The sequence below is a fragment of the Lepidochelys kempii genome, chromosome 11, assembly GCF_965140285.1.
Source record: "Lepidochelys kempii isolate rLepKem1 chromosome 11, rLepKem1.hap1, whole genome shotgun sequence".
In the NCBI taxonomy this organism is placed as follows: Eukaryota; Metazoa; Chordata; order Testudines; family Cheloniidae; genus Lepidochelys; species Lepidochelys kempii.
Genome location: NC_136390.1, coordinates 46,796,841 through 46,809,566, shown reverse-complemented (window position 1 = coordinate 46,809,566; position 12,726 = coordinate 46,796,841).

Here is a 12,726-nt window from a genome sequence, read left to right as displayed (position 1 = left end):
ACAGGATAGCACATAATATGATGCCTATGGGTTGGCAAACAAGTTTGCTGTTGTCTTGGGACACATAATTTTGGGAAATAATGGTCCATTTGGCAGCCTTGCTTGTGTTACCAACCTCACATACTTGGAAATGTAGTGGGCATTACTTTATAAATATATATAATTTTGAATAAAATCACCATGCTATTTTAGAGGAAACCTCACCACAATTCATTTGTTTTAAGTTTATTTCTCACATCATGTAATGTATCCTTTACTCTGTATATTTTATATATTCTGTGATGGTATAAAAATGTTATTTTTGGTCACTCCACTGTTTCACAAGTACAGCTGGTGCAATATTTAAAAATTACTGTCCATGCTATGGCAGGGGGAATGAGCTAAACAAAATGGATTCCAGTGCCTGGCCGGGAAGATGGGTGATCCGTAACCAGAAGGGGTTCTGCAATTGGGGTTCCGCCCCACTCCAAGAAGATGGAAAATAAAATCAGAATAAAATTAATGTTCCTTGAGCTGCAGTCTGTTAGGTAGCAGGTTTTCCCTTCCAGCTCAAGCGGCTTCAGAATGCATAGTGCGCTGTGCCCATTCCCAGCAGGGGACTTCAGAGAAGAAGCCGAACTACTTTGAAGAGTGCACCAGGTACAGTTTAGGGACACTTTCAACAATGCCCCTAGTCAACCCTTACAATGCTAAGCTGAGTATCCTCAATACAGGCAATACCCCAGCAGGAGCTCAGGGAGCCAATGCATTTTCCTTTCCACATCCAGCCGCCTGCTGAGCAATATGAGTAAGAGAGCATGGCCCCTCTTTGTCCACACCAAGGCACTAGCCCCGTTGTGTTCTGTCATTCCCTGAACATAAGGACTGCCATTGTGCCTGACCCCTGCAGTGGGGTTGCCTGGGTGAAGAGGGTTTCCTTGTGCCGTCTCCTTCCCTTGTACACTTCTGCAAGGACCCAGGCACAATCTGGTTCTTAGTCTCCCAGCTGGGCTGATCTTTATGACAAGAAGTTTCTTTCCTTTTCTGCCTTAGGGGTATTCAGAGGAGAATGATCTGAATAGGCCTCTTTTTGTCCTTCATCATAGAACTGAAAAACAGAATTTTCCTCTTTTCGGTTAGACAGTGGCCTACTTAGAGGTAACCCACAGTTACACTTTTTAATACTGAAACGTGGTAATAGTTTAGATCCATACTTTTTTCCCTTGATTTTTTTATTGTTGTTCAGCTTTTCGTGGATAATGCTTATTAGAAAACACAGAATTAACAGAAAAGTAAAACCAGATGGAACATGTGGACAGGCAATCCCCCCTCTCCTATAACTTACATTTTAAGGAATGGGTAAAATTCCTCTAAAGAAAATTCTGTTCCAAAAGTTATAGATGAGAAAAAAGAAGTACTGTAGTCTGTATTTTTTCCAAGCAATGTTCTGTATAACTGAAGCTAGGGAAATCCAGGATTTTAGTATGGCCCAATTGTGAGCCATGCTGTGGTCAAATCCTGCTCGCTTTACTTTTTAGAAGAGTCCCAGTGATTTAAACGGGACTACTTGGGTTAGATTAGTAGAGTTTAGTCCAATAAGTTTTTAAAACCATGTCTGGTTATTGCAGTCATCCAGTGAGTGCTGTAGCAGTGATTCATCAGAGATTTGCCCATGCAGGGCCTGATCCCAAAACCCAGGGCTTTGATCAAGTCAACAGTTAGTCTGGTTTTATGAACACCAAAATAAATGAAAGTTCCTGCTAGTGGTATTTTGGCCTAAATTCAACCCTGATAATACTCTGCCAAAGTCATTGGAATGTATTAGGTATGAATTTGACTTCCTTTTTTTCATTGGTAGTGCTAGAGAAGTATTTAATAACATATGCATCATTTGTTTGTTATAAGTGCTTCACGGTATAAAGGAGACTCGGAAATGTGCCATCAATTGTATTATTCAGAAAAAAGATTCAGTATTCCACAGTGAATTTTTCATGTAACATTCCCCGTGTAGGATGAATTTAAATGGCACAATCTGGACATATCTGACCTAGTGTCAAGGGTCAGCTCTAAAACAAGGCGGAATGATTTGAACCACTCTCAAAAAGAGACTGTCGCACTGCGGCCAACTTACACAAAGGCCTCATTGTTACTGAGCAGTCTACTTTACCAGTAGTCATGTGTGTCACCCCTACTACAACTAATGCAGAGGTTGGCATTTGATTAACCATTTGATGCTGGCCAGTCCCACAGTTTTTGTGCCTAGGTACTGATAATGTGATCAGACACCCCTCCCCTCCATCCGTCTTTCATACAATCCACAGCAAGATCGCTGCCATAGTAGTCCCATTTCACAGTATTTATTCGGAGTATTAGCATAAATCACTATAATTAGGCTTTGAAAAGTAGAAGTGAAGGAGGGGGTTGCTTTTATTTCTTATAGATACAGCCTTTATTAGATATACATGGATGTGATGTACCTGAATACTGAGGATGAAATCCTGTCCGCATTGAAGTCAATGGGAGCCTTGCCACTGACTTCAGTGGGGCCAGGATTTCAACCTGAATGACAGAGATGTTGTGCTATGTGAAGCTGAAGTCAAACCCACGAATACCACTTACCATGGCTGTTGCTTGAGGCCTGATCCAAAGCCCATTGCAGTAAATGGGTAATGTGCGGGGTCTGTGGAGCACCATTTAAAGTGGGGGGTCTATAGAGCCGCTCCCCACGGCTATACTGCTGCCGCCACCCCCTGCCAGACCCTCCATTTGCCCTTTCAGGTGTACCCTTCCCAGCAGCCTGAAGCCACTGGCCCGTGAGTCCATAACTCCCCACCCAGGAGACTCAGACCTCAAGAGAGCTCCCCCTACCATCTCCTGCCAGTAGCCCCTTCCTTCCCCACCCTGCTCCCTACCTTACCTCTCCCTGCTAGCGAGCCTCGCCCTTGGGTTATGGGTCTGTTCCGCTTCCTGGCAAGCCCCAACACAGAGAAGAACCGCCACTGTTTTGGCAGCTGGCAAGCGAGGGCCTGGCGCTAGGCACGCTGCAGGCAGGGGCCATTCTAGTTAATCTTCCCCATGTCCCTACAACTAGTGAATTATCTTTATTCCATGACCACTGTTGGGGAGTAGTGTTGTCATCCTGGTTAAAGGTGCTTTTCTGGGTGTCTTTTTAAATCTACTGGCATTCATAGGGTCAGGCCTCACCATTTATAACAGATCATGTTTGTGCTGGGAGGGGAGGAATCTCTGCATGTCGACATGCTGTATAGGGCTGTTACTGAGGCATGAATTCCCAGCTTCTGATTGGCCTTTGTAACCAGTAGATCATGCAGCTGGCTCCACTATGGCATGGGATTCCAAAGCACATTGGCCCAGTTCACATTTGGCAAAGACAGCCTGATTTGGATTAGTTTTTTATAGGTTTTTATACTGCACACATTACCATAGGCCACAGAGCCGGGGCACCACCTGGACTATGGCCCAATCACTTTTTCACCCAGCCAAATTGGAGCGAGTGGCATTGTGACCTGGCATGCAGAGTCGCAAAGTCACTCCGCTTTGGCCCAGCAACCCCTGGAAGGATGGCTGGGCCAAATTTGCATGAGTGGCACTCTGACCTGGTACATGGGGTCACAGCACCACTATAACTAGAGTGGCTGGTTACAAACACCAATCAGAAGCTGGGAATTCATGCCTCAGTAACAGCCCTATACAGCATGTCGAGATGTAGACATACCTCCCCTCCCAGCATAAACATGATCGGTTATAAATGGTGAGGCCTGACGCTATGAATGCCAGTAGATTTAAAAAGACACACAGAAATGCACCTTTGCCCAGGATGACAACACTCCTCCCCAATGGTGGTCATGGAATAAAGATAATTCACTAGTTGTAAGGACATGGGAAGGGAGAGGTAGGAAAATAAGGTGCTCCACTCTAGCAGAGAGGGCAGAAAAAAGCCTGCGGAATTTCCCTGTGGGTGTCTATGCCAGCTTACTCAAGCTTGTGGGGCTCAGACTAAGGGGCTGTTTAATTGTGGTGTAAACATTCGGGCTGGAGCCCAGGCTCTTGGACTCTGCGAAGCAGAGATGTCTACCCTGCAATAAACAGCCCCTTAGCCCGAGCCATGCCAGGCTTAGTCAGCAGGCGCAGGCCAGCTGTGGGTGTCTAATTGCAGTGAAGACATAAGCTATGTGTCCAGCCACTAGGGTTATGTGATGCCCAGTCCATTGCTGGCCAGCTTGATTGTCTTACTAATAGACTGATGGGAACAGGCCTGCTGACGGGGGGGACAAAGAGGGCAATTGCCCAGGGGCCTCAGTGATTTAAAAGGGTCCAGGGGCCCCTGGCCACAGCACAGCTGAGGCAGGCTTCCTGCCCACCTTCACTCTGGGCCACTCACAGAAGCGGCCAGAACAGCCCTGTGGGGGGAGGGCAGGCGGGGGTCTCTGCATGCTGCCCCTACCCCCAGCACCAACTCTGCAGCTCCCATTGGCCAGGAACTGCAGCCAATGGGAGCTGCAGGGGTGGTGCCTGCTGGCAGTGGCGTGTGGAGACCTCTGGGACCCCGCCTAGGAGCTGCTGCCAGAGGGGTGTGCCAGTCACTTTCGGGAGCTGCCGAAGGTAAGCGCCAGCTCCCTGACCCCCTCCTGTACCCCTGCCCCAGCCTACAGCCTGCACCCAAACTCCCTCCCAGAGCCCTGCTCTGCACCGCCTCCCACACCCAAACTCCCTGCCAGAGCCTGCACCCACACCTCCTCCTGCACCCAAACTCGCTCCCAGAGCCTGCACCCCCTCTCACATCCAAACTCCCTCGCAGAGCCTGCACCCTCTCTTGCATCCAAACTCCCTCTCAGATCCTGCACCCCCTCCCGCACCCCAACTCCCTTCCCCAGCCTGGTGAAAGTGAATGAGTGTGGGGGAGACCGAGTGATGGAGGGAGGGGGGATGGAGCGAGCAGGAGGCAGGGCCCCGGAGAAGGGGTGGGGTAGGAGGCTGGGCAAGGATCTTTGGGTTTAAGCAATTAGACAGTGGCAACCCAACCGGGCGGGCATGAGGAAGCCCTGGCCATGCCAGAAGAGTGCGCCCAGCAGCACAGCCAACAGCTCGCTGGGCACCAGCCAGCGCAGGCGCATCACTGCCCAAATGTCAGGCAGACCATGTCCATGAGGGCGTGACTTGTGGGGGCCCATTGACAGTTCTTCCCTGGGGCTTGGAATTGCTGTCGGCAGGCCTGAGTGGGAACCCCGATGGTCAGAACTATTTCCTTCTTCCTCATCACCACATCGGTGACTTGATAGGTAAGCACCAGGCCTCCATCCTGTCATAGACTCCTTATGTAACACCTGTGTTTTACTGAATTGGGAGAGGCCCCTTGCTGTGTGCGTGCAGTGTATTCAGTACTCTTGGCACTTTGCTACTGCACAACTGCCCCAAAGGTGGGTGGAAGAAGCCACAACTGGATGAGAAGAAACTGGGAGCAGTTGCCCTCATAAGTCTTGATCACTGCAAAACTTCTGCATTATGAAAAGCATTATTATGTATTTGAAAAACTTAACCTGTGAGCATTAACACTTTTATTTTTGTATTTGGGAATATCCTGTACAAAGCCTACAGCTAACTGAGATCTATTTTTATGCAAATATAAACCCAGACACATTAAGCCAAATTGTTCTCTCAATTAATTTTCCTGTGTCTAATAAACACAATACAGTAGTTAAAATTTTAAGCTAATATGTGGAGCTTAAATTCTTCCTATACCAGAGTTTATTATTAAGGTGAAGATTAAATTATTCTTCACATTCAACATCCTTTTCAGGTGAGGATTTGACTATTTTGGTTCAAAATATACTTGAGGCTGCTAATGTGTGAGGTGATTGGCAGCACTGAAAAATAAGATAGGTAAGGATAAATACATGAGTTCAGATCTTGTGCAATTCCAATGAAAGGTGATTTCAGTTAACAAAAACATTCCAAGCAAAATAGTAATCTATTTAAATTGTAATACAGGACTTCCAGTGTAAAAGTGCAGGTTGGATTGAAAAAAACGTCAATCATACTTGGGGACGGCTTAAAGGCTTATGGTTTTCTTTATTGTTTTATATGAAAATACTTAGAAATCCAAATACTACCATGAAATAGAAATGCTTTAGAAGGAAGTGTCTGTCATTAAAACTTAAAATAGAAAAGCTGAAATATCATGACTATATTTTATACAGCACAGGATAATATATTCAGACTGTATCTGAACTCAACAGCATCCTGAACTTTTGATTTTCTTATTTCACAAATTAGTTGCTTGCTTGGTATCACAACTTAAATTAATGGGACATCCTGGAACAGTGTCACAAAGTTCTTTTATTGTATATTGGTCTAATATCTATTCATACTAAAATTCTCTTTCTAGTTAAATATTTAGATACATCATACATTTTCCAGTGAATACCTGCCAGTCTTCTGTTTCTAGGTGCAATTTATTTTTACATTTTGAATGTACTGGGCCTGATTCTTATATCACTTATACTACTGTAAATCCAATGTAACTCTCTTGACTTTGGAGAATTACTGTAAATTTACACCAGGAAAACTGGGGGTACAATTAGGTCCTGCAATTATACATTCCACAAACTTATGAATGGCTATCAAATCAAATTGATGTCAGTTTGTTCGAGCTTTATTATCATATAGGGTCTCTTTCTTTGTCTGTTTCTGCTTGACTTATATACTACATTCTTATTTATTGTAGATCAGATTGAAACATTTTATCCTCAAGGTTACTGTAAGGCATATTTAAATGTGGCGTTTGTTTTAGCTCCAAATGTCAGCTTTTGGAATTACAGTGTCTCTAAGAAACTTGTCATGCATTCAATCATTTTCAAATTGATCTTTTTTTAATTAGTAAAATTGAAGTGGACCATTGTTTGAGACATCTTTTATGATATATGCATTTCCAAGTTGAATATTGTGGATTGGGGATATTTTCAAGAACTTCAATCTAAAGTTAATCTTTATAAATCGGGATAGAGTGGATTAAAAAGCAAGAAAGGAAAAACCTTACTACAGGTTAATGAAATGGACTGGATCTAATCCAAAAGAAACTAAGTGATTATAAATTGAAGATTACTACAGAATAAGTCCTCTGTAATCCTTCTATAGTTGACATTCAATGTGTGACTTTCTAAAGGCAAGCCTATTCGATTTTAATTCATACAGTGATTTTGTATTTTCTAGAGCATGGGCCTGTCTTATATAACTAGACCATGGAGTTGTTACGGGATTTAAAAAATCCTTTTCTACTTCAAGTATAAAACATTTAGGAATCTGTACCTTGGTTATCAACAACAAGTGGGCTGAGTTTTGTTTATTTTTAGCACAAAGAAATGTCATCTTCTGACTGGTCCAGTTCCTATTAAACTTGAGTTTATCTTCCCTTATTTCTTTTCCTAAGCAAACAAAAAGCAACAACTAACAATCAGAATTAAATGTTTTGCACGCCTGAGTTTTGATTTTCAATAGGTATTGCAAAAGAAATCTCCAGGGTTTCTAATTCATATGATTAACTAAGAGACTTTCAAAGAGACACCCTGCGCTTCCTATCTACACTTTAAGAAAAGGAGTACTTGTGGCACCTTAGAGACTAACCAATTTATTTGAGCATGAGCTTTCGTGAGCTACAGCTCACTTCATCAGATGTTTACCGTGGAAACTGCAGCAGACTTTATATACACACAGAAATCATGAAACAATACCTCCTCCCACCCCACTGTCCTGCTGGTAATAGCTTATCTAAAGTGATCAACAGGTGGGCCATTTCCAGCACAAATCCAGGTTTTCTCACCCTCCACCCCCCCACACAAATTCACTCTCCTGCTGGTGCTAGCCCATCCAAAGTGACAACTCTTTACATAATCAAGTCGGGCTATTTCCTGCATAGATCAAGGTTTTCTCACATCCCCCCCACCCCCATACACACACAAACTCACTCTCCTGCTGGTAATAGCTCATCTAAACTGACCATTCTCCAGGTTTAAATCCAAGTTAAACCAGAACATCTGGGGGGGGGGGGGGTAGGAAAAAACAAGAGGAAACAGGCTACCTTGCATAATGACTTAGCCACTCCCAGTCTCTATTTAAGCCTAAATTAATAGTATCCAATTTGCAAATGAATTCCAATTCAGCAGTTTCTCGCTGGAGTCTGGATTTGAAGTTTTTTTGTTTTAAGATAGCGACCTTCATGTCTGTGATTGCGTGACCAGAGAGATTGAAGTGTTCTCCGACTGGTTTATGAATGTTATAATTCTTGACATCTGATTTGTGTCCATTTATTCTTTTACGTAGAGACTGTCCAGTTTGACCAATGTACATGGCAGAGGGGCATTGCTGGCACATGATGGCATAGATCACATTGGTGGATGTGCAGGTGAACGAGCCTCTGATAGTGTGGCTGATGTTATTAGGCCCTGTGATGGTGTCCCCTGAATAGATATGTGGGCACAATTGGCAACGGGCTTTGTTGCAAGGATAAGTTCCTGGGTTAGTGGTTCTGTTGTGTGGTATGTGGTTGTTGGTGAGTATTTGCTTCAGGTTGCGGGGCTGTCTGTAGGCAAGGACTGGCCTGTCTCCCAAGACTTGTGAGAGTGTTGGGTCATCCTTTAGGATAGGTTGTAGATCCTTAATAATGCGTTGGAGGGGTTTTAGTTGGGGGCTGAAGGTGACGGCTAGTGGCGTTCTGTTATTTTCTTTGTTAGGCCTGTCCTGTAGTAGGTAACTTCTGGGAACTCTTCTGGCTCTATCAATCTGTTTCTTTACTTCTGCAGGTGGGTAGAGGCAGAAGAGTTCCCAGAAGTTACCTACTACAGGACAGGCCTAACAAAGAAAATAACAGAACGCCACTAGCCGTCACCTTCAGCCCCCAACTAAAACCCCTCCAACGCATTATTAAGGATCTACAACCTATCCTAAAGGATGACCCAACACTCTCACAAGTCTTGGGAGACAGGCCAGTCCTTGCCTACAGACAGCCCCGCAACCTGAAGCAAATACTCACCAACAACCACATACCACACAACAGAACCACTAACCCAGGAACTTATCCTTGCAACAAAGCCCGTTGCCAATTGTGCCCACATATCTATTCAGGGGACACCATCACAGGGCCTAATAACATCAGCCACACTATCAGAGGCTCGTTCACCTGCACATCCACCAATGTGATCTATGCCATCATGTGCCAGCAATGCCCCTCTGCCATGTACATTGGTCAAACTGGACAGTCTCTACGTAAAAGAATAAATGGACACAAATCAGATGTCAAGAATTATAACATTCATAAACCAGTCGGAGAACACTTCAATCTCTCTGGTCACGCAATCACAGACATGAAGGTCGCTATCTTAAAACAAAAAAACTTCAAATCCAGACTCCAGCGAGAAACTGCTGAATTGGAATTCATTTGCAAATTGGATACTATTAATTTAGGCTTAAATAGAGACTGGGAGTGGCTAAGTCATTATGCAAGGTAGCCTGTTTCCTCTTGTTTTTTCCTACCCCCCCCCCCCAGATGTTCTGGTTTAACTTGGATTTAAACCTGGAGAATGGTCAGTTTAGATGAGCTATTACCAGCAGGAGAGTGAGTTTGTGTGTGTATGGGGGTGGGGGGGATGTGAGAAAACCTTGATCTATGCAGGAAATAGCCCGACTTGATTATGTAAAGAGTTGTCACTTTGGATGGGCTAGCACCAGCAGGAGAGTGAATTTGTGGGGGGGGGTGGAGGGTGAGAAAACCTGGATTTGTGCTGGAAATGGCCCACTTGTTGATCACTTTAGATAAGCTATTACCAGCAGGACAGTGGGGTGGGAGGAGGTATTGTTTCATGATTTCTGTGTGTATATAAAGTCTGCTGCAGTTTCCACGGTAAACATCTGATGAAGTGAGCTGTAGCTCACGAAAGCTCATGCTCAAATAAATTGGTTAGTCTCTAAGGTGCCACAAGTACTCCTTTTCTTTTTGCGAATACAGACTAACACGGCTGTTCCTCTGAAACCTATCTACACTTTGTAGTTTTATGTTTGTTACCCCATTTACTTCAGATGCAATGCATATGGATACTAACAAACTGCACCTGCAAACCTCACAATTTGAGAAAACCTGATCTTAACTCATGGTATCTTCAACCTGCATTGCAAATCTGTCTGCTATAAGATCCTTTTGGTGAAGAGTATATATTGGCTTCCAAAGCTATTATGCTCATGGGGTCAGTTTAATCCCTAGTACAGTTTCAGTGCAGCCACACTGGGGATGAATGTGGATCAGAATATTTAACACCAATAAATTATGTTACAACAAAGGTAAAGTATATAGAGAAAAAAAATTGCATCACAATGTCAGTTCTCAGCACCTTGAGGGAATCTGGGCCCAAAGCAAACATAAGTTTCAACAAGTACTTTCTGATTCCTGTGCTCCAACAAGGGCAATTTCTTGAATTACAGAGAAGACACAAGATGGGTTTCCATTATAGGGATTTAAAAACCAAGTGCTCCAGAATATAAATCTCTAATCCTGGAGTTACTAAATAGAACTTAAGTTTTCAGAAGCCAATAAATCTGATATTTTATTCACATGGCTTTAAGAAAAGATAAAGCATTATTGTACAATAGGGTTCACACTGATTTTGATTTGATGGGGAAAATATTTTAATGCAATAAGACCAGGAGAACAATTGAAATTATGATTCGGGTATCCATTGAGGGAGGTGATGAAAAACACTAAAAGAAACATTTGCAAGATATTAATACAAAGGGACCAGATCTTGAGTTGGTGTAAATCAGCAGAGTTCCATTGGTTTCAGTGGAGCTATAACTATGCTGATTTACACCAGCTCAAGATCTGGCCCAAAACTTTGTATCTCTCACTAGCTACAATAACTGTGTGTCCCTTTAAAGCACACAGAAAGGCAAAGTGAATAATTGTCATCGAAGACCAGAACTAATTCAGTGCCGCAGTTATTAAAAATGCCCACTTTTCTAAATGGTGGACATAAAATAATGGCATCTTTAAAACATAGCAGCTGGGAAGAAATATCTCAGAAAAGCACATACAGCTTGTGTGAACACAAGGATTTTCCATCAGATTAATACTAAGAAAATTTTCCATGCTTATTTAGAAACAGAAACAATTCAGAAACAGTGGATGGGGCACTGGACTAAAACTCAAGAGATCTGTGTTCTGTTTCTGGCTCTGCCATTGACCTGCTGTGGGATGTTAGGCAAGTCATTTTACCATTCTGTTCCTCAGTTTCCCCATCTATAAGATGAGAATGATACTTACCTTCCTTAGTAAAGTGCTTTGTGATCTATGCATGAAAATGCCATGCATTATTAGTATTTTATTTATTTATTTTTACTAACTTGGAAATTTTCCATTGTAAAGTATCATAATTTAGCAATAAGGGCAGTTCTTTTATGAAACCCATTCATCTGATTTAGAATGTAAGCAACGTAGGGCTTCCTCTGTAACTTGTGAAGCATATCTTTCCCCCAGGACTGAGCACACTGGCAAGCTGAAGAAGTGTTTGACCCTGCAAGGGCCTGAACATTCTAAGAGCAATCCAGCAAAGCCATGGCAATTAATCACATGCTTAAAGTAAAGCATGTGCTAAAATGCTTTGCTGGATCATGGCCAGAATGTTCAGTACCTTGTAGGATTAAGCCCAAACTGGCAAACACTGTCAATAATGATGACCAGCCTCATCTCAGCATGGCCACTTAAAAGCCCTGAAGCAAAGTGAGCAGAGTTCCATTTTTATAAATGAATAATATTCCATTAAAAATAACTTGGGGGTCTTTAGAAACGGCTCTCTCTTCCCATTGCACAGGTGATTAGAGCAGTCCAGCGTGCATTTCTAGAGACAGGACAATGAAAACTGGCTCTGTGGCTATTGGCTATTTTGAGGATGAAGTGGATGAGAGCCAATACATATGCTAATCATCCATATAGTTATGCTTCTAGCAGTGGGGATTCAAAGGAGTAAGCGATGGATGTGGTCAAGTGGCAGAACTAAGACAGATGGCTAGAAAAAAAGATATTGAGCCAAAACTGCTCTCAGTTACATTTGTGTATATCTGGAGTAACTCTATTGATATCAGTGGAGTTACATCAGATTTACATTAGTGTAGCCCAAGAGCAGGCCATTTAATTTGGAGCAGTACCTTATTGTGTCTCAGAGCAGAGAAATCTAGATCTACAGATAAAAGGAATACTGGTTTAAAACTGAACTTCTCTGTTATATATATATTTTAGATACCTGCCCTCCATTGAGAACCTTTTGCCTAGCGAGAATACTTTACTTGCGATATTGTCATTTGGGCCTTTGTCAATTTGGAGAACTCTCTCTTTGAAAACATGTCTAAAAGGCTCAACTTCAGAACTGTAGCCACATTAGTCTCCTCTCATTTCCCCACCACCTCTAACAATCTTAAAGATCCCAGTTTAAATTGCATGCAGTTACCACTATTGTATATGCAATCACAATAATTTCTTGAGCAAATAATATGTAAGTGTTTGGCTCAGAATCTGGTCTCAGTTACAACAGTGGAGAAATTATCGATTTGACTAGAGCTGGTCAGGAAATGGTTTTCTTGTACTGAAAAAACTACTGCCAGTGGGAGTTGTGGGGGTGGTGCCTGCAGGCAGGGGCAGTGCACGGAGTCCCCCTGACCCTGCCCAGGGGCCGCAGGGACATGCCAGCT